This window comes from Malaclemys terrapin, chromosome 6, assembly GCF_027887155.1.
Source record: "Malaclemys terrapin pileata isolate rMalTer1 chromosome 6, rMalTer1.hap1, whole genome shotgun sequence".
NCBI lineage: Eukaryota > Metazoa > Chordata > Testudines > Emydidae > Malaclemys > Malaclemys terrapin.
The window spans coordinates 39,730,349-39,753,211 of NC_071510.1; the positions used below are offsets into that span (position 1 = coordinate 39,730,349).

The 22,863-nt window shown below is 42.6% G+C and overlaps 1 protein-coding gene across 3 annotated transcripts in view; it reads right to left on the bottom strand.

Annotated features, from left to right (window-relative positions):
* TJP2 (tight junction protein 2) overlaps positions 1–22,863 on the bottom strand; it is an 87,946-nt gene that overhangs the window by 41,773 nt on the left and 23,310 nt on the right. Inside the window, exon 1 of one of the 3 annotated variants that reach the window (XM_054032627.1) lies at positions 5,158–5,212. The exons of the other annotated variants lie outside the window; for them this stretch is intronic. The gene's annotated coding sequence lies outside the window, so the exon portion shown is untranslated. Of the gene's footprint in view, positions 1–5,157; positions 5,213–22,863 lie in introns of those variants that run through there. 3 annotated transcript variants of the gene reach the window in all.

Consider the following 22,863-nt stretch of genomic DNA (forward strand, 5'->3'; position numbering starts at 1 on the left):
ATATACTGTGGGCCTGATCCTCAGCAGGTATAAATCAGCACAGTTTCGTGTCCCGATCCAAGGCATGTACGTTATATACTCCATATTCCACTAGATGGTGCAATGATACAACTACACAAGTCAGGACACCGACTCTTTCATATGCAGAGTTATGTTGGAAACTAGAAGTGTGTGTATGTGTGTGCGCGTGTGGGGGGGTGGTAAATACGTTGAAGATAACGACAAAGCAGATTTGGCGCAGAATAATGCACACTTTGGTTGGATTTTTCTGCATATTATTTTTGGCCAGAATACCTCAATATGGTGCTAGTGCAATGATAACTTTCCTTAATTATCTCTGCAACAGAGTGGACTTGAAATATAGCTGAGTGAATAGCGTATTATAAAATTATTCAAGCTATATTCCAGAAAAAGAGGCCAATCTATGAACTTTTCTTCTTATTTCTCTACCTAATATTCTTCCAGATTGATAAAAGAGCACTTAGAATGGATAGTAAAATACTAGAGCGTGACTACATTTAATCTGAATAGATAAAATAAATAGAAAGTTATCTTTTTTGGACTAATCTGCAGATTTTGCCACATATTTTTGGGCCAAAAATACAGTGGCTATAATTTAATGGTGAGGTTTTCACAAGCTTCTAAGGATTTAGGAGCACTAGTTCCACTGGTAGACAAACGGGACTTGTGCTTCTAAATCACTCTGGTACTTTTGAAAATTCCACTCTATATTTTTGAAGTGGCTTTCATCTAGCAAGCTCTCAAGTCCCATATTTATCTCTCCTTTGTCATATTATGTATGGCTGGAGCCCAGGCTCTAAGCCATGCATATGTAAGTCGTACCAGGGCTGCCCAGAGGATTCAGTGGGCCTGGGGCAAAGCAATTTCGGGGGGCCCCTTCCATAAAAAAAAGTTGCATTACCATAGAATACTATATTCTCGTGGGGGCCCCTGTGGGTACATCTACACTGCAAAAAAGACCCATGGCAGGGAGTCTCAGATCACGGGTCAACCGACTCGGCCTTGTGCTATGGGGCTAAAAATAGCAGCGTAGATGTTCGGGCTTGGGCTGGAGCACAGGCTCCAAGATAGGGATGCCAAGTTTCTAATCACACAAAACCAAACAACCTTGCCCCGCCCAGTCTCCAAGGCCCTGCCCCCATTTACTCCATCCCCCCTCCCTCCATCGCTCACTCTCCCCAACCCTTACACACTTTCACCGGGCTGGAACGGGGGTGAGGGTAGGGTGTGGTGGGGGTGGGGGGTGAGGACTCCAGCTGAGATGTGGGCTCCATGGTGGGGCGAGACATGAGGAGTTCAGGGTATGGGACGGGGCTCCAGGCTGGGGCAAGGGTGCAGGAAGGGGACAGGGCTCTGGGATGGGGATGAGTGGTTTGGAGTGTACGAGGGGGCTTCCGTCTGAGGAGTTTGGAGTGCAGGAGCGGGCTCAGGGCTGGGGCATGGGGTTCGGACTCTGGGGCTTACCTCAGCTCCCAGTTGGTGGTGCAGTGGGGCTAAGGCAACCGCCCCCGCAGCTCCCATTGGCTGCAGTTCCCGGCCAATGGGAGCTGCAGAGCTGGCACATGGAGTGGGGCAGCGCGCAGAGCCCCTGTGGCTAACCCTGTGCCTAGGAGCCGGACATGCCTGCTGCTTCCTGTGCACTGTTGACCAGAATTTTAATGGCCCAGTCAGCTGTGTTGACCAGATCCACCAGGGTCCCTTTTTGACTGGGCATTCTGGTTGAAAACTGGATGCCTGGCAACCCTACTCCAAGACCCAACCTCCCCTTACTGGGTTCAGAGCCCAAGCTCTACCCCGAATATCTACACAGTTATTTTTAGCCCCATAGCATGAGGCTGAGTCAGTTGACCCAGGCTCTGAGGGGAAGTCTGCGCAGGGATAAAAAAACCTGCGGCTGGCCTGGGTCAGCTGACTCAGGGAGTGGGGCCTCAGGCTGCAGCCTGAGATCTGGGATTCTGGATTACATTGAAACTAAATACTCAAATTCAATACTTTAAACAAATTAAACAAAAAACAAAAAACAAAAGCTCACCCCACCACAAAACCATGACCTGAAAGGGTTCCTACTTCTAACTGTAAGCAACTTTTACCTTTTGAAAGAGACCCTGTTCCTACCAACACTTGCACACAAGGAATAGAGAGTAGTCCCATTGAATTCAAGTGCTTACAGGGTTTGGACCTTGGTCTTCATTCTTACCATGAAAATGTGAGTTTGTACCTGGGGGTGCAGGCAGAAAAAAGTAGCAATGAAAACAGAACTCTGAGCATTTAAAATCTGAGCCAATACCTGGGCAGTAGTTCTTCAAGTTAAGAAATTCACATACAATCTTGCACCCAATTTGGAGGAGAAAGGGGGAAAAAAGACTGAGTCGGATTTTTATTTCAAAAAGAATTGGAAAATGGACATTACTTCCAAAACAGCGGAATTCAACTGTGTGTATATGTGCATCACATACCAGCACAACAAATACCCCATGCCCATGTCAATATAAATAAACTATTTTACACTGGAAAAATGGAGCAGGTTGTATCCAAATATAGCTGTGGTGGACACAGATCACACCTACCAGAAACTTTAAAAAACCATGACAAAAATGTGGCTTAGTTTGTTGCAGTGGCAGTTCAACCCTCAATATCTCATACATTGTATTTCTTCAAGACTCTAACCAAGAACCATTACAGAATCATGCTGTAATTGTTCCTCTATTTCCCCCAACAGGAAATAACAAATTGTTCAAAATCTAGACGTGGAACAACTTCAACTAAAAAAAAACAGCAGTTTCAGCCAATAAAAAATTATATCCTGTTTTAAAAAATAGAGCCAAAATATTTTACATTTGTTATCTTTTATAGAGGCTCATTTCTTCCTCTTGAGAAATAAGCCTCTGGGAACTAAAACATTCCCTTTTCAAAATTTTGTTCCTTTGTGTATGGTGGCTTATCAGAGAGAAAGGGAGGAACTGATTGTCATAAGTATCCTGAGAGGTGCAGGATCACTCCTGTGAAGGAAGTAGTAATTTTACAATCTTGGGCATGTTTATTGATGTCCCCATCATGCTGTTGCAGTTGTACAGAAAATGAAGAGCCTGCTTCTTGAGATTTGGGCATGCCAGGTAATACAATATTCAAATGGCTAAAGATCTGACAAAATTAATAGCTTGGCTTCCTCTTTTTTCCTTCTGAATATAGTGATGAGTTGGGCAAAGCTTCAAGATATCTGAAAAGATCTGGAAATTAAATACACTCTAATGTGTGTTGGAAAATAAATTAAGCCCCTTAAGTAAAAAAGGGGAAGATCTAAGATTTTTTTTCTTTATTTCTGTTTCCTCTTTCTTGATATTCATCCTTACCTATATCTCATCTTGCACCACTTATACAGAATAGTATAGTATAAATCTCATTTTAAATGTACTGCAACAAGGTTGCATGATTGAAAGGACACCATAAAATTGAAGTCTAGTTAAATTAAAACAAATGTTAAAAGCAGTTTCAGTTACTGCCTGTGTCTCCCTGTCAATTCTTGTGGTTTCACAAGTTTATTTTCTAATTTTTAACATTGTTTTACTCTCCCTGTTGCTGCATAAGAGACCCACACACAAAAAATGTGAAGATAATTTAAGGCCCCCGTCCTGCAAATACTTTCACACAAGCTTAACTTCAAGCAGGAATGTAGTCAGGATGTAAAGTTAAGTACCCGGCATGTATTTGCAGGACCAGGGCCTAACTGATCAGGGAAAACAACAAAACGGATTGCACAGAGTACTGATAAGTGCACAAAAGTAAACAAACTAAGACAGAAATAATGACTTTTCCACCTCTCTACTATTTTATTCATCGACATTGTATACATTACTTGTTACAAGGGCAGGTAAACATGTTCAAATAGGAGCATGTTTTTTTAAACAGATGCTTTCCTTGCATATAAATAAAAACAAACATGCCTCAGTTAATATAATAGCTCATGGGTGTCCATGACCCACAACAGTAGTTTAGATTCTTCTTGCTCAATTGGAATATCATCGACTCCAGAACTAGATTTTCTTGCACAATGAGAGTACCATTATATTATGCCTTAAATAATAAACAAAATAATCAATAGTTTCAGAGTAACAGCCGTGTTAGTCTGTATCCGCAAAAAGAAGAACAGGAGTACTTGTGGCACCTTAGAGACTAACAAATTTATTAGAGCATAAGCTTTCGTGGACTACAGCCCACTTCTTCGGATGCATCCGAAGAAGTGGGCTGTAGTCCACGAAAGCTTATGCTCTAATAAATTTGTTAGTCTCTAAGGTGCCACAAGTACTCCTGTTCTTCTTTTTGAAAATAATCAATGTTTCCTCTCCCCAAACAAATCAATATCCAATACTTTAAGCACTAAAACTATAGCCAGCACTAGCTCATTCATTGCTAGGATAAAAACCAGGCAGGTCAGCATTTATACCTAATCATCCAGTCATAACATAAGACAATTCAAAACAATTGTCAGTTTTTCAGTTTGGTCTCAGCCAAATTAGATTTTCTTTTCCCATTAACATTTCTCTTATCCTTTGTTCTAGCTTTATTAACAGAAGAATGATAGGCCATACCCTTCCAGGCATTACTGTTGTTATAAAAGTGTTCCTCTGTAGCAATAAGAAACAGATTATAAGCAGTCAGTTTAGCTCTCTTTTCTTGGAGGATAAAAGCACACAGAACAATCTCAAATTCTATATGGTTTGGACAGTCTTTATTTTAAAGTGTTCAAAGACCAACGTCCACCACGCCCTCCCTCCCCCCAATACTACCTACTCACCCCAGAACTTAGGGTCACAACACAGTTCTCTCCAAAATATACATACCACATGCGAGGCAGTACCCCAATCACATAGCATAGGTAAAAACAAAATTTTAGTCTCAACTTCGTCAAACTTGAAGGTTCTCTCTTTTACTCAAATAATTCATACCTTTGGAAGAAAATAATTCTGACATTTTGACTGACACTATTAAATTAATTTGTTAATGTTTTTATATGTACTTCAACATGGCCAATTAAAATAATTATGAACCATGGAAGTATACTAAGTCACCTCGCAGAGAGGCGAATTAGAGCAATAGCCACAAAAAACTTCTGCTATTTTTGAGAATTCAGACACTGACCTCTTTGTCTATTGTATCAACCACTGTAAACTGTTTGCGCTGCAATTGTTAGATCTTGGCAACAGCAGGCGAGGTCTAGGCAAAGGAAGAAGATAAAATTGTGAATGTGTCAGTGTGTGAGTTTGATACATTAGCAAACTCTTCACCAAACTGCTAGTTTCCATTGGTCAGCACATTCTGCAACTATCCGCTCTGCTGCTCTTTAACGGCTTCCTGAATTTTCATCTCTTCCTTGGCCTCATCTCACATGGATTATGTGATCTATGGCCCATCAAATCAGTAGTTCAGACCCCTCCCCCCGAAAAATCTCTCAGTTAGCTCTACTTTTCCTCCAAAGGTGTCTCAAGGGCTTGCTCTACACATGCTTCACTGGGATTGAATATGGGGAGTCAGCAATGAACCTGACTCAGTCATTCATCAATTTAAACATCCATCTGGCTTCTGATGAACCGGTCCATGTTTACAAATTGAGAATTCCCAAAGTGGTGAAAGTTGAGCCTAGTTTTACACACACACACATACACACAGACACACACACACACACTAACTAGGTTTAGATTATACTGACTAAAAGCTAGATTGGGACCAAGCCCACCCCATACTTGATCATGTTACCCCTCATCAAGGCTATAGGTGCGGGGGCTTGGGAAAACAGGGTCTGCATGCCAGGTACTTGCACTCCTCCCAAGCAGGTGGGCAGAGAAAGGATGAAGGGCGTGGAGCTTTGATTTTGCCCAACCTCCTATTCAACATGAAGTTACCATGAAGCAGGGGGATTAAGTGAACCACATCCTATAAAGAGCTGTAGTAAGTTAACTTTATCCCCCACGAGCAAAGGGGAGCAGAAAAGGAACCATAACTAAATTTCCTCCCCAGGATCCCTCCTGGAGCAGTGAACCCACATTTCTATCCTACATTGAGCCTTTAGAGTAGGTAAGAACTAAATCTGAGACAGCATCATAGGAGCAGCCGGTTTACCAATTTAAAATTATGTTGATCCTTAAACTTACACACATTTAATGTTAGGACTCTAAAAAAATAAATTACTTCAAAGGTTGCCTCCATTTGAGTGAGCTTACGACAATATTCCGTGAGAGGCTGTGAGGGCAACTCACCTACATGCTCACTCTGCCAACAGCCTCCATAGTGCTTTTGGATCAGAGAGAGATAAGAGTAACGTAACAAAATGGAAAATTCTTGGATTTTCCACTCCCTTCTCAAGGGATTGGAGAGAAGGGCAAGGGAGGGTAAAGTTCCCTACCAATGGCAAGAATTTTATCCTGCCCATCTCTGGACTGGAATGTTACATTATTTTCTGTTTGATCATCTTCTCTGGGCTGTCTTTTCAATCAATGTTAGCTAAGCCTTACTTACACAGGGTAGAACCTATTCACATCAGTAGTATGGGACTACTGGCATGAATAACTACTGCTCCCCAGGAGTTAGGGTTCCAAAATCAGGCCCTGAGAATATTAAAATGACATGACTAGGGGAAAAGTGGAAATCACAGTGCCTTTCATTTGACAAACCAAAAAAGTACAGCATTTATACACAATTTTGAAGAATGTAATCCTCTGGCCTCAACCCCACCCCTGGAACTATGAAGCAGAATATTATCAGTGAGGAGTATCTCTGATGCAACAGTCCTTGATAAGAAAGGCTGATTATAAAAATAAAAATATATCCTGTTTGAGCTAATGCACACACAAAAATCTGATAACTCAGTAAGTGGCCCAACAGAAGTGCAGCCAAACAAATTAAACATTGGGCCAAGAACATACATAATTCCATGCTAAGTAATATTTTTGGAAAGTTAGAAGTGTTTGAAAACAGAAGTTTAGAATGAAAATGTCTTCTCAACTATGACTGTAGCCAGAGCCGGTGCAACCACTAGGCGAACTAAGCGGCCGCCTAGGGCGCTTAGTGGTTGAGGGTGCCTAAAAGCCCGCTCAGGTGAGTAGGTGGAGTGGAGGTGAGCTGCGGCGGGGGGGGGGGGGGGGGAGAGGGGAGGCACGCTGAGCACACAGGCCCTGCTCTAATTCTCCTCCAATCGGCGCCGCAAGCCTGGGAGGGGAGGAAAATTAGAGCGGCGCCGGCGTGCTCAGTGGAGGAGGTGGAGCCGAGGTGAGCTAGGGCGGGCTCCCTGGGCGGGGTTAGCTTCCGCGGGGGGGGGGGGGGGGGAGGAGGTGTTTCCCCTCGGGGAAGGGCTCCCTGGGCAGGGGGGGTGGCTGGCTCCCCGGGTGGGAGGGGTCGCGGACTAGGTTAGCTGCTGCGGCGGGCGGGGTTAGCTGGGTGCGGGGGTGGCGCAAGGTGGAAGTTTCGCCTAGGGAGCGAAACTTCCTTGCACCAGCCCGGACTGTAGCATCACTATAACAACATTATGATAAACTGAACAATAAACATAGTTCACATGCTTGTGTTAAGCTAGTTATAGAAATGTAAGGTTTCAGTGGCATCCGAATGCAAGACTGTACTTGTTACATACCCTATTGATTTGCTGAGCTATCCTCATGGTAATAATATAAATAATTGTTTAAAAATAAATTGATATTGCAGAACATCTAAAAGCATCCCTATTTTTACCTCTAGAATAACTCAACTAGATTATTGCATGTGAAACTGAGGGTTATCCATAAAACCATTTAATGGTGGAACCAAGATATTTCACGTCTCCTGAGATAGGTCCATCTCAAATAAATATTCTGAATTAAGCAGAAGAACCCTGGCCATTAGACGACAACAAATAATTTCACAATAGCAGACAGATTTTGCAGTGTCAGCTTTGGAACAGAGAACAAGGTGTAATTTCAGCCAACTGCTGAGCCTGGAAGCAAGTAGCACAGCTTAAAAAAAAAAAAAAAAAAAAGCCAACAATTTACTTCTCACAGATCTCTTTGTGAAGCCTGGTATGACAGCATAACTGGATGACCCAAGTACCCCCTGACAAGCACATGAGACACTCAAAATTTCTCAAGCTTCATAAGTGACATTTTACCAGATAAGAGCCTTTGAAATGCCTTGTCAACACAGACTGAAGAAGAGAGAGTAAAGGGAAGACTAACATCATATACTGCATATGTACATTATTTAAACTATAACTGAATAATATATATGCATCTCACTTCTTGCAGCTATATCAAGAAACCATTAGGTCAAGACTATCTTGCCATTAATCTCTTTTGTTGCTATTGACTGTATATCAGCGGGACATCTTGCAAGGCACACATATTGTGGAGGGCTGCTGATGAAGCAAATATTGATAGTGGTATGTTTTTGGAAGATGAAGAAATTGGCTCATTTTTGTGCTGCCTGGTTATTTAGTATTACCTCTCTATTTTATTTTTAAAGTATTTGACAGAGGATCTGGAGTATTCAGAAAGGCACTTCTTGCTATTTTATAAATCTAAATAAATATATATCATTCATACATACCAAATCATACAGTGGAAGCTACGGGCATGAATTCATGAGCAGAATTTTCCTCTATGATAGGTATTTACAGAAAGATGTAATCAATGCTGGTAGGAAAAACACAGAACTCTGAGTTTATGTCTGGCGGGTGAAAGTATTTTCAAAATACTGTTTTAAAATGAATGTATTTGTATTGTAAGTCCACCTATTAATTCTGTCAGTGATTTAGGATTTTGAACAACTTTTTCAAAGAGATAGTTCAGTTAATCTGAAAGGAAATTTTAAAAAAATTCTACAATATCATTTACATAAAATCCCAATGAAGTTGCCTTACCCCTGTTGTACAAAGACCTTAATATGTTTGAAAAGCGCTCTGGTGCCTCCGTTGTTTTCTCTTTTCTCATGACTCATTGTTAGAAATACCTGGGAACTGTGGCCACCTTTTCTCTTTTTTAAACAAAGATCTTCAAAGGACAAGATATATGCATGAAACTACGAAAAGAAAATTTCAGATACATTTTTAGATTATTTTAAAGAACACAAAATGGAAAGATGATGCCTAAGATGCCTTTTTATCTAAGAGAAAAGTTATTCTGTCCATTAATAACCAGCATATGAGGAACATAATTAACAATGAGTTTTTAAAATATCATAAGTTAATATGCTCATGAAAGGTGTCAGATTTATTGCACTGGAGACTTAAGTTTTATTCTCTGTCCACAAAATGGGACAACAGAAACACAAGCCTCCGAACATATTTTAAAAGAAAGAATCACCTTAATGGGCAAGAGAGTAGCTCAATCCTTCCATTCTTTCTGCCAGTTATAAAGATAGTTTGGTGACATGGGAACCTGCGGCTGGACTGAGACCAACCGCCATTACGTAGTGTCTGCCATAAGTCATTATGGTGCTGTGCTGGATTGGAACGATGAGAAACTTTGTATCCCTGAGCCATCTAGTCCCTTCCTGCTATATATAAAACAAAGAGAGAGTGCAGTGTATTCAAAGAGTGACTGGCTTTCTAATCATAACTATTTCAAACAGCCTCTTCATTCAATGGATACCTGACAGTATCAAATTTTCCTCTGATGTTGACTCCACATCAGATACTGAAGGCAAAGAAAGTTTGTGGCACAGTGCAAATAAAGACAAAGTGAAATCCTGGTGCCACTGAAGTCAATGGAAGTTTTGCCACAGAATTCAACAGCTCCAGAATTCTACTCACACCAATGAAAGCAGTAATAAAATTTGTATCCATTTTATTAAACTCTTAATCTTTCTCTCCCATCAAATACTAATTTGACAGTAAATCTCACAATTACACTAAAAATCACTAGTCTAGCTTCGTACATGCTGAGCTCTGAAAATATGAGGACAACGGAAGTGGATTTGGTCCTCCCTGAACTCTGGTCAGTTACAGCTAATCAGTGTTGAAGAATTTCACCAGAAGTTAAATAAGCGTCACCAATGTACATGTAGTCTTTCTACAAATATAGGCAGTTTCCTCCTTGTGCTGACATCCTCTCTTGGTTGAGTGTGGGATGGGCATAAGGGAGCAAGTTTCACATCCTTGATTCTCGTGATGCATTTGCTCCAGCCACAGCCCATCCATGTAAATTAGAACAGTTTTGGGGCTGCTCTAACTTACCCCTGTTGGTGATGATCTCTAAGGGACCATGCCAGTTATGAAATGGTGTAGCACAGATGCGGTCTGCCCCTCCCCTAACTTGTGTCTACACCACAGCTTGGGGGAAGTTGATGTGGGGTTTATGCCAGCTGAGAACTCTTCTGCAATCTGCTCTAGAGAAATTCTCGGTTGGCCAGTTAGGGCCCTATTCTGCCATCTAAATAGTTTGAAATGACTGGAAAAGAGATAAACTGTTCCATGATTCCCTAAATTAATGCAGAACTCCACAGGCCCCCTTAACACCTTGAACATGTGGTATTATTAGGTAAAATAATTCATGTAGAAAAATGGTTTCCTAAAATGAAAAAAAATAAATAAAAAATCTGAATTCTCACAGGCTGAATCATAGCTGTGCTTTCAGAACTGCTCTACGGCAGTTAATCAAAGTTTTCCATCACAGAACTTTTTTCTGAGATTTAAGAGTGGGCTATTGAGCTGAATCTCATCATAGAATGTCTTATTCCAGGAATAACTTCATTTTTGACACTGAAAATATGCACAATTGTTTTATTTATTTTAAGTGAGGAAAGCAATCGTTGTGCACAGTGCCAATCTCTAGATTTCAGATCCCAGAGCTACCAGAACAGACACTGTGGCTGTGCAAGGTCAAGCTTCAACACTCACCTTGATCTGTGTAGCTCAAATCGAGCCTAGAGGGACACAATTGAGCCTAGAGGGACCACTCCTAGGGATAAGATAATCAGTCGGTTTTCACAAGGGCTTATATGTCTATATTCAGTCTAGCAGCAGAGGTAACTGTAGTTATTTCTGCTACAGTGGCCCCCAGAGACTCCACATCAAGATTGTGCTAGGTGCTGTACAGACATATTGTGAAAGATCATCTCTTCTCCCAAAACTACAAACTTGATTTTGAAAGTTGAAACAGGTGGGTGCAGCAGACGACAAAGAGAGTAGGATGGGGAGAATAGGGTAACAGTAATGGGAGCACAGCATTACACAGATTACTTATGTATCTAATTTGAATGTTTCAAGGGTGGTTTTTATTTTATTTTTTTTAAAACAGGAAAGAAAACAATTATAGTTTATGTGACAGCTGATGTTTGTCCATATTACTATACTAACATATTATATACTTATTAAAAACAAAATACAAAAATCCTACCACAAAACATACAGGAAATGGTCTGAGACTACCAACTGATTCCACAAATCACTAAACAAGTTACTTTTTATTTACTGTGGCTGTTGGTCATATTTTAACTGGGGAACTAGAGATAAGAAACTGTATTTCACACTAATAATCACCTGAGCCCCCCAAGTCCCACAATCCATGTATACCAAAAACAAAAAAGAAATTTAATTGTACAACACTTAAGTCAGTTATTTTAGTTTGGGAGAGTGCAAAAAAAGCAAATACTTTTGCATGAAATGTGCAAATTATTTTCTTTAAAAAAAAAAAAGTTAATGGCTTACATGTACAGTAGTTCTCTACTCCCAGTAAGAACTATCTTTGTCCAGAGCACAAATAATATGTTTAAAAATATAGAATGCATGAAGTCAAGCAATTGAAGTTGAATCTCAGACCAAAAAAACAAACAAACCATAACATATTTTAGAGCATTCCAGGAAGGATGTTAATTACAACAAAGCTCATTAGGGTTTGATTTAACTGAAAATCCAGGAGTTTCATAATCCTTCAGCATTAACCCATGCTGCTGCTAAAGAGTTAGAAAATAGATCTACGATTGCTGGAGCAGAACAAATCAGCCTAACTCAGGCCCATAATAACTGGAAACTTTTTTTTCCTCATATCCACAATTCCTCTCTGTTTGTATTGTTTAAAGCACCATGCAAACATATAGTGCTATGAAATTAACAAAGCAAATGCATCCCAAAGAGAGTTTCACCACCAATGGGGGAGGAAAACAGGACCAGGGCAGCATTTATGTCAACAAAGGCAGGATATTGTTGTTACAAAAATTACCATTGTCAACAGTCAAGTAACTTTATAGTCAGCTTTTCATTCATTGAAAGACTTATTGCTATAGATGTAACTGTGCCTGCCAACTAAGAAAGTTCCAGCTACAGAAGGGCTGAGCAGATCAGCATCTCTGCTGTAGTCCCCTGAACTCCTTCCAGCTTCACAGAACCCCCTTAAACGAGAGGGGGAGGGAGAGAGAAATTATGCCAAAACAGAGCACACTTACCCCGAGCCATGCTGAGAGCTCCCGCCCAGGGTACAGCAAGTGATCTCCTCCTCTGGCCAGCATCTCTGGGGTATCGCACTTGGGAGGGGAGATGCAGACACACCCCACCCCCACCCCACCCCCTTTTGGAGTGGCTTGTCTCTTAGCTGCACTTTGCTACTCTAAACAAACTCAGGCTCTTTGGGCCATAATTTCCTCGAGATCCCTCCCCCAGAACCCCCTGCACCCCCACCCTCCCCTGGGACTGTTAATCCCAGATCCACGATGCAACTGTAACTAACCCTTCCATCGCCAAGTGCGACCACCCTGGGGCAACACACTGTACTGTACGTTGCTACCATTTTCTGTGCAGGGGTGTCGCTTAACCACATACATCTCCCTGTTTCACAGCAGCTTTACCCTACGGGGAAGTGGACAAAAGAAGCCTCCCTGAGCTGAATGGAAATCAGGCAGGAAGGGAAGTAGGGATGGGTTGAGGATATTTGTTACAAACCTGTTCCCTCCCCCCTGCTGGTCCAATTGGTTTGCTCCTGGTGGAACCCTGTGCAGCTCCCATTGTAACATTTCTTCTTCCCCTTGGAAGTTCAGAGAGAGCCGCCTGCGGGGAATTAATTGTTCGCTTTACGCCTCACACGATGGGAGGGGGGAATGAATTACCCATTCAATGCACTAGCTCCAGAAATGCTGCCCGCTTTCAGATCAGGTGACCCCATTTCTAAGGAAGTTTGCAAAGTAATTAGACTGCTGCGCACAGAGACATACTGTCCATCAAGCCCTGGCCCATGTCACACACTGAAGCAAGAAGAATAGCTGAGTCAGAGACAGAGAAGCTATTCATGAAATCCCATGCCAATAATAGGACTTTGTACTATTAGAGCCACCCCAAAAAATGACCTGAGAGCATTTCACAAACATTAACCAATTAAGCCTTACAATGACGCTGGGAAGTAAGGAAGTATTTTCATTCCCACTGGGTAGGGAAGTATTGTCATGCCTACTTCACAGATGTGGAAACAGGTACAGAGATGTAAAAGGACTTGCCAAAGATCAAAAGGGAAGTTTGTGGCCCTATTTTTAGCAGAATATTTACACTCACCATATGAAAAGCCTAATCTAAATTTGATTGGTTATTTATAGCTTATGGGTGTTTTTTTTTAAATGACTAAGTCACTCAAAAGTTTCGGCACATCTCTAGTCTATAAAAACATTTCCCCATCTCTGCCTCCCTGAAAAACTCCTTGTTTCCAGGACTTCCTTCCCATTGCCCAAAGCTCACCTTGAGTAGTCAAAAATAGCATCCACTGACTGTAATTAAATTTATTCCTCTCCCCTTCCACATCAGGGTATTCCTGGTCTGGGGATTTCTGTTTTCCTGATTTGGATCATTATACCTCCCTATCTGGTAAAACTTCATTTTTGAGCAACCCATTTATATCCCCAGTGGCTAGCATCTGATATATCCTTTTCTAGTAAAAGATTAATACTTGTTATTAAAAGGGAAAAAAGCTATTATGTATTCAAGATCTAAATGGGAAGACAGTGACTTTTAGATGGGTAATAGCATTCCTGCAATAGTGTCTAATCTTTTATTATACATGTTTTAGACAATTTCTGAATAATTCACTGTTACCCCACTTTCCACAAAGTAATATCTTGCAACAGCAGAGATCTCAACATTATAGTTTTCATGCCAAACACAGATATGTTATGCCTGCTTAAGTGTAGAAAGTTTGATTTTTCTTCCTAATAAAGTTTATCATCTAAAAATGTTACTTTTCTCCCCATCCAGAACAAACACAAATAAAACAAAACAAAACGCTTTGCTCATGGGCAGCTGTTTTATATGTAAACTTTTACATTAATTCAGAAATTGAATGGGCTAGTACAAGGATAAGAAAAGCAAGCAAGGAGAAATCTATGGCTAGCAGAGTTCAGAACTCCACTCCTGCCTTCTTCCCTGCAGAAACTGTATGGACTCCAGTGGTTGTACATTCACCATACCCTTTTATTTTATTTATTTCCCTCCACCATTTCTACAACAGCCCCTGTGAAAAATCTATTTACAGCACCAACTGTGCTTTTTGGCCCTCTCCCCAAGACCTGAGGGGAACAGAGGTCTCCCACTCTTGAGGCCTCCGAATTGCTGAGCTCAACTAGCCCTGATCCCCTCTCTCCTCTTTGGCATGTCCTTCCTGTCTCGTAATCAGCCTTGGTCTGATGGGGTAATTGGCTCCTTCTCCCATTTAGCTGATTGTCTGATTACCCCCATCAGCTTTCTCAAAGGGAACTAATTAACATCTGAATGATTAGAGTGCAGGCTCACCAGTTCACCCCCTGCACTATGTCACAGGACAAATAAGGAGTTTTAAGAATCCCAAGAATGGTATTGGTCCATTAGTAGATGGGAATGGTAGAATTCCCAATAATAATACAGAAAAAAAACCCAAATATTTATTGAACACTTCTCTGTTCTGCATTGGGTGGGGGAACAGATAATATAATCTCATCATATGCTGATGAGAACACTGTTAATGCCACTAGTATCTCAATAGGATGTTCAACAGAAGCTACTAAAGTTAGACATTTTAAAATCAGCAGGTCCAGATAACTTGCATCCAAGATTTTAAAAGAGCTGGCTGAGGATCTCACTGAACCATTAATGTGGATTTTCAATAAGTCTTGAAGTATTTTATTTATTTATTTTTTTTAAAGGGCAAAAGGAATGACCTGGGTAATGATAGGCCTGTCAGCCTGACATTGATCCTGGACAAGATAATGGAGCGGCTGATACAGGACTCAATTAATGAAGAATTAAAAGAGGGTAATGTAATTAATGCAAATCAACCTGGGTTTATGGAAAATAAATCCTGTCAAACTAACTTGGTATTTTTTTTATGAGATTACAATTTTGGTCGATAAAGGTAATAGTGTTGACATAATATATTTAGAAGTCTTTAAGCCATTTGACTTGGTATCACACAATATTGTGACTAAAAAACTCAGACAACATAAAATTAACATGGCACACATGAAATGGATTAAAAACTAGCTAGCTGATAGGTTTCAAATTGTAATGGTAAATGGGGAATCATTATTGAGCAGGTGTATTTCCTGTGCGGTCCCACAAGGATCTGTTCTTGGCCTCTTATACTATTTAACATTATCAATCGATGACCTGAAAGGGAACATAGAATTCTCACTGATAAAGTTTGCAGATGACACAAAAATTGGGAGAGTGGTAAATAATGAATAGGACAAGTCACAGATACAGAGCAATCTAGATCACTTGATAAACTGGGCACGAGCAAACATGGGTTTTAATACAGCTAACTGTAAATGTATACATCTAGGAACAAAGAATGTAGGCCATACTTACAGGATTGGGGGGGGGGGGGGGGGGAGACTATCTTGGAATGCAGTGACTCTGAAAAAGACTTTGGGATTGTGATGGATAATCATCTGACTACAAGCTCTTAGCGTGATGATGTGGCCAAAAGAGCTAATGCAATCCTTAGATGCACAAACAAGGGAATCTAGAGTAGGAGTAGAAAGATTATTTTACCTCTATTATAGAACTGGTGCTAGGCATAAGCAGACTAAACAACTGCTTAGAGCACTGAGCAATTCAAAGGGGCCACCTATTAATTATTAGTATGTGGGGTAGGGGTAAAATATTCCTGCTTCGGGTCTCCAGTTGGCTAGCATCGGCACTGCCTCTATATTTGCCGCTGGTGCAACCATTGCTGGAATAATGTGTCCAGTTCTGGTGCCCACAATTCCAGAAGGATGTTGATAAATTGGAGAGGGTTCAGAGAAGAGCCAAAAGAATGATTAAAAGGATTAGAAAACATGCCTTACAGTGATAGACTCAAGGAGTTCCATCTATTTAGCTTAACAAAAAGGTGGTTAAGGGGTGACTTGATTACAGTTTATAAATATCTACATGGGGAACAAATATTTAACAAGGGCTCTTCAATGGAGCAGATAAAGATATAACATGATCCAATGGCTGGAAGTTGAAGCTAGACAAATTTAGACTGGAAATAAAGCAAACTTTTAACAATGAAGGTAAATTAGCCATTGGAACTATTTACCAAGGATTGTGGTGGATTCTCCATCACCAACAATTTTTAAATCAAGATTGTATTTTTTCTAAAAGGTTAGCGTTAGAAATAATTATGGGGAAGTTCTATGGCCTATGTTACACAGGAAGTCACAGGTTTCTCAACCCATGTGTTGGGACCCAAAATTGGGTTGCCAGAATATTTCGAAGGGTCATGTGGCAGCAGGGCCGTAACCTGGGCAGGGTGAGCTGGCCAGCCACCCAGGGCACAAAGCAGGGGGGGGCAGGAGGGGTGGGGGAAGAGAGAGACAGACAGACAAAAATATGAAAAAAATTGTAGAAGATAAAAGCCCTGCAGCAAGCATAGTATTGCCACCCTTACTTCTGTCCTGCTGCTGGCAGTAGCACTGCTTCCAGAGCTGGGCTCCCGGCCAGCAGCCTCCACTCTCTGGCCACCCAGCTCTGAAGGCAGTGCTGCCACCACCAGCAGCGCAGAAATAAGGGTGGCAGTATCATACCATGCCTAGTTATAGCACTGCGTGGCAGCTCCTGTCCCATGTGGCTGTCTGGGCTCGCCTCCCTGCTCCAGGGACTGCAACTTCTGGGGTCCTAGCACCACTCAGGTTTGGCCCAGCTGTCATGACAAAAGCAGTCTGAGTAGGGTCCTGAGCCCAAAAAGATTGAGAACCATTGGACTAGATGATCACAATGGTCCCTTCTGGCCTTCGAATCTATGAGAAGAATGTAGATCAGCAACGTTTATAGAACACAAAGCTAAAGCTGGTATGGTCTGCAGTGAAAGAGCATATTTTCTCGATAGTATATTCAGAAACTTGCTGAAACTAGAAAGGAATGTACAGAAGCTTTGAAAAGAGGGAGCCTGATAGAAATCACACTGCTTGATTCAGAAAAAGGGACTGTAATTTTCTCTCTCCAGCTCTATCATTCAACCACCAGAGCAACGCAACTCCAGGAGGATGGGGCAAGAGTTGGTTGCAAAGAACTAAAACTTCAAAAAAATTGCTTCCCCCCTATGCCTACCCCAGACAGAGAGGCCTGCCTGTGCATATAAGATGCACAGATAAGGGAAGAGAAGACAACAGCTGAGTAATACAGGGAGCGTACAGATGTAATAACACTTTAGAAAAGTGCAAACAGCGTATTACTTTGTTTGATGTATGCACATGCTTACAGAGAAAACAGGAGGATTTCCTGTACACCAGGGGTTCTCAACCTTTTTCTTTCCGAATCCCCCCCAACAACATACTGTAAAAACACCACCGCCCTGCAAGGGGCAGGGGCGGCTCCAGGCTTCAGCTGCAGGTGGTGGTGGTGGAAGGGCTCTGGGTTTCAGCTACAGGTGGGAGCTTCTGCCCCACAGGGCTGAGGGGGGTCTCGAGGACTTGGGGCTTCTGCCCCATGGGGCGGGGGGTGGCTTGGGGCTTTAGCCCCAGGGGGCAGCTTCTGCTAGAGCTCTGGGGTTCTGCCCCACAGGGAGCCGGACTCAGGCCTTCTGTCCGGGAGAGCAGGGAGTGCTGAGGGTCAGGGCTTTAGCCCCACAGGGCAGGGCTCAGGACTCCAAGCTTCAGCCGCCGGGTACTGGGGCTCAGGGTGGCCCTGCTTGGCAGACCCCCTGAAAAGGCTCACAGACCCCCCAATAAGCCGTGGATCCCGGCTGAGAACTGCTGCTGTACACCAAGCCTTGTAACCCAATTCTTCTCTAGTTTAGTCTCCAGACCCTTCTTTCTAAACTACCCTTCACAGAGAGCACTGCTATGCAGCAGCAGCACCCTGAAAAGGCAAGATTTGTAATGAGGACTTAAATTCAGAACACACACTTGTCTTCAGCTCGTTTCATTGGAGAACAACAAAGCAGAATTGCAGCCAAATGTTTTATAGAAGCAATGTCCAATCTTTTCATCCTGAGGGCCAAACTTATTTCAGGAGGCCCATCATCCCCATCTCTCATTTTCTGTACTGTAAAAAGAAGAGAAATCATCTGCAAGTTCCCTGCCAGGAATTTATGTGGTGGGGGTGGGGGTGCTAAGGGGAGGGTAAAGAATCCCCAACAGGCATAGAGCATGGGGCTTGTTAAGGGCAGGAATGCGGCATGCTCCAGCTATCCCTAGCCAGCAGGTGGTCCCTTGGGGACCATAGCAGCTAGCACAAGTTAGAGAAGACCCCATGCTGCTCTCAGCTTCTCTTCTTTTCCCTCTCTTGGACTACCCTGGGTGGAGGAGGGTAGCAGATGAGAGGGGAGCCATCCCTTGTTAGGCGCTCTCCTAAGCTCAGGAACAGCTAGTCAAGCTCCTGCCTTGCTCTCCCTAGCTCCCTTAGCCTGGCTGGTAAGCAGACCATGAAGTAGCCACAGCTACCATTCTCTTCCCTCTTCTGCAGTGCCAGGGATGTGCTGACCCGGAATGGCAGGGAAGGGACAGCAACCACGCAGATCACTCCTGGCTCACCACAAAGCTGCTATGGAGGCAGCAGGGAAAGCAGTGGAGCAAGCAGTGCTCCCAATCTTCTCCCCATAGTGATAAATCAAAGCTGAAGCAAAGCCACAGGGTCTGAGGGCATGTCTCAGGGAGCACATTTTAAACATATAGGAAGAAAATGTGTCTATCCCTCACAGTTGCCCTTGAAGGCCCCAATTTAGTGCCTGGAGGACCATAAGTGACTCTCTGGCCACAATGGGATCCATTCTGTATCATAACTAACACACCCACCCACCCCTAAGCCAAAACATAAGCCACTGTCAGCTGCACAAGTAGGGCTTCTCCTGCTCACTTCCTAACACCACAGTTAATTCTCCCTCTCACAGGGCTCAGTGCCCTGGGGACCTGCGAGAGAGAATATTCTGAGGCAGAGCAGCATGCCCTGCTGGAATGTTACCTAACTCTCTGAAAATCATTAAGTGGGAACACTTGCCTGTCCCACAGAATACTGCAGTGGATAGGGTTATGCAAGAGCAGAACTACCATTTCAAAATAATAGTAAAGCATTCTCATTGTCTGTTCTAGAGGGGACAGAAGTAATATCTGTGAACCACAGCTTACACAATCCAGTAATTATTTTACAGGCCAAAGAAGACGAAGAGGCCACCGCTGCAACTCCATGTGCACAGGGGCATTGCAAGGAGTGATATTTTAAAATCAATCCCATTCCTGGGAGAATTAAACATCACTGAACTATATGACAAATGTGCAAACAACTCTCTCCATAACCACATCTCCCATTGTGCTCTCTAGTTTAAATACACAAGGCAGACATTGAATTTGACCACGGGCAAACAATCTACATTCTATGCAGCAACAATTTAGAGAGATGACTTGCTAGAGCACATGATCATGAGAAACCCATTATTACTTCTGCAAATTATCAAATATTACTGTGAATGAAGGAATTGTGCAGCCATCAGCTTCAGCAAGAACACTCCAGACTGTAATATTTTAACATTAGTTTTAATTTGTATCTTGTAGTAATCAGCACACACACAAGTATCCCCCATTGACTGGCGACTAGTTATATCAGGGGTAGGCAATCTATGGCACATGTGCCGAAGGCGGCATGCGAGCTGATTTTCAGTGGCACTCACACTGCCCGGGTCCTGGCCACTGGTCCGGGGGGCTCTGCATTTTAATTTAATTTTAAATGAAGTTTCTTAAACATTTTAAAAACCTTATTTACTTTACATACCACAATAGTTTAGTTATATATTATAGACTTATAGAAAGAGACCTTCTAAAAACGTTCAAATGTATGACTGGCACGCGAAACCTTAAATTAGAGTGAATAAATGAAGACTCGGCACACCACTTCTGAAAGGTTGCCGACCCCAGGTTATACTAATCAAAACCAAGTGGTTATTTGTTGTGTTATGAATTAGGCTGTATTTTATTATTTCTGAATTGTGCCTTTTTCCTGGATTTTCTGAAAACATATTTATGTATTTTTACATGTAATATTTATGTCAATGTCATGACTACTAGGCAGTGATATATAATGGTAAAATCAGGGGACTAGGAACACACTTCAGTGACAGATGCCAGTGTGACATACCAGGGTACAATCTAGACTAGTGGTTCCCAAACGGGGGTTCGCAGAACATTACAGGGGGTTCGCCAGAAAAAGAAATCACTAATGGCGGACAGAGGACCCCGGATATTGGAGATAGCAGGTGGGACCAGGTTGCAGGGCAGACACCCCGAGCCCCAGGGAGAGCGGGGCCAGGTAATTGGGGCTGGCAGCCTGAGTCCCGGTGGTCAGCGCGGGAACCGGCAGCCCAAACCCCAGCGCTCCACGGGGGCCTGGCAGCCTGAGCCCCAGGGAGAGCGGGGCTGGGCAGCTGGGGCTGGCAGCCCGAGTCCCGGTGATCAGCGGGGGAGCTGGCAGCCCGAGTCCCGGTGATCAGCGGGGGAGCTGGCAGCCCGAACCCCAGCACTCCCCATGCAGGGCTGGCAGCCCAAGCCCCAGGGAGAGCGGGGCTGGGCAGTTGGGGCTGGCAGCCCGAGCCCTGCCCCCATCAGCGGGGGAGCCAGCAGCCCGAACCCCAGCCCGAGCCCCAGGAAGAGCAGGGCCGGCAGTTGGGGCATCCATCACACTGAGGAAATTTAAACTTAAATCCCTGAAAATATTCATTTTTAGGAGGGAGTTCACGAGATTTCACAATTTAGTGACAGGGGTTCGCGGGCTGTTAACGTTTTGGAAGCACGGATCTAGACTAATGAGTAGCTGTGTGACCCCTACTCTCTAACCTGAGGTGCCCTTTACAATGCCTTGCTGCTCACAAACAGCCTTCAGCATGTAAGTCGCTCCCAGCTATGTTTCTGTGTGTGCTGCACCCAGTCAGCTACACTTTAGCTCTTACCAGCCTTAAAAAAAAAAAAAAAATCACCACAAGGTGACCCCAAAACACTCCCAGTCTCAGATTTTCCCCAGAAACATACATGTCCTACACTGCCCAACCCTCTCCTGGACAGTACAAATACATTCCCTTTAAGGGAATAATATGCACACAACTTGTTACCCCAAATTAGGTTACCCAGACACTTCAATTTGACACACTGGATTAGATAAAACAACAAAACAAGTTTATTAATTACAAAGAGAGATTTTAAGTAATGATGCATAAAAGTCAGAAATGGTTACAAGAAAAAGATAAAACTCTTACTAGTATCTATTTAAGAAACTCTCTTAGTTGCAATAAAACTTTCTCATCTCCAGCAGATTACTGGCCAAACTCTCTAGGTCAGGATTCCTCCATCAGAGTCCAATTACTTCTCCCCATTTGTCTCTTTAGGTGCAGTGAATGCGAAGGGCAGAGAGCGAGAAGGATGCTTAGGGGTGTTTGTCCCTCCTCTTTATAGTTTCAGTCCCTCTCCTGAAAAACACTTCCAGCTGAGAACCAGGAGCCAAAGAGTCTATGTGGAAGGATATTCCCTGCTTGTTTTTTCACCTGCTTCAACTTCCTTTGTATTCCCTTCCTGCTTGATGACTCTGTTTACTGCTTAAATGTAAATTAACCAGAGCACACATTCCTTTGTTTAGGACAGACCTGTTTGCCAACTTCTGCTTGGGTAGGGCTGTGGGGTTTGGAACGTGTGTTAATAACACCATACAGGGGGATCTTATAACTTCATATACTATGTTGACACACACATTTTACCAGGACAATATTGACCAGCAATTAATGAGTTTTCAAATCATACCTTACAAGGCATACTTTGTACAAAGATAATTACAATAGTGCGTAGGGTGTGACTACAGGGGTGTATTCTGTCACAGCTGGACATTCAGCACTTGTGAGAATTAGACCACTTATTCGGGCACCTAAATAAGGATTTAGGAGCTTAATTTTAGGCATCTAGTGTTAAAAATCTTAGCCCAGAAGATCTGGGTTCTATTCCCAGCTCTTCCACAGATTCCTATGCAATCTTGGGCACATCAATTGTGTCTCTCAGTTTCCCCTATCCATAAAATGGGGCTAACACATACCACAGTAATATTATTTAAGATCCTCTGATGAAAGGTGCTATCAATTATTTTCTAATACCACCATGCTATTAAGCTCCCCTTCCCCACATCATAGCTTTTTCAAGGTGATGGCAAACTGCATTCCAAGTTACACATAAAACAGTTTGTCTAGCCTTAATGATTGAAAGCGATGGATTTATTAATATCTTTTATAGCGATTTGAGGTGTGGAGGAAATACAGTAGAATGAGCCTTCAGCACTGCTTAGAGGATTAGCTAGTGCAGGATTGCCCAAACAGGTGCAACATACAAGCTACAAGACATAGCATACTGAAGCTGTACTCAGCTTTAATGCAGAGATTACAGGTCCCAGCGTACAATGTTTGATATTGTTCATCACACATC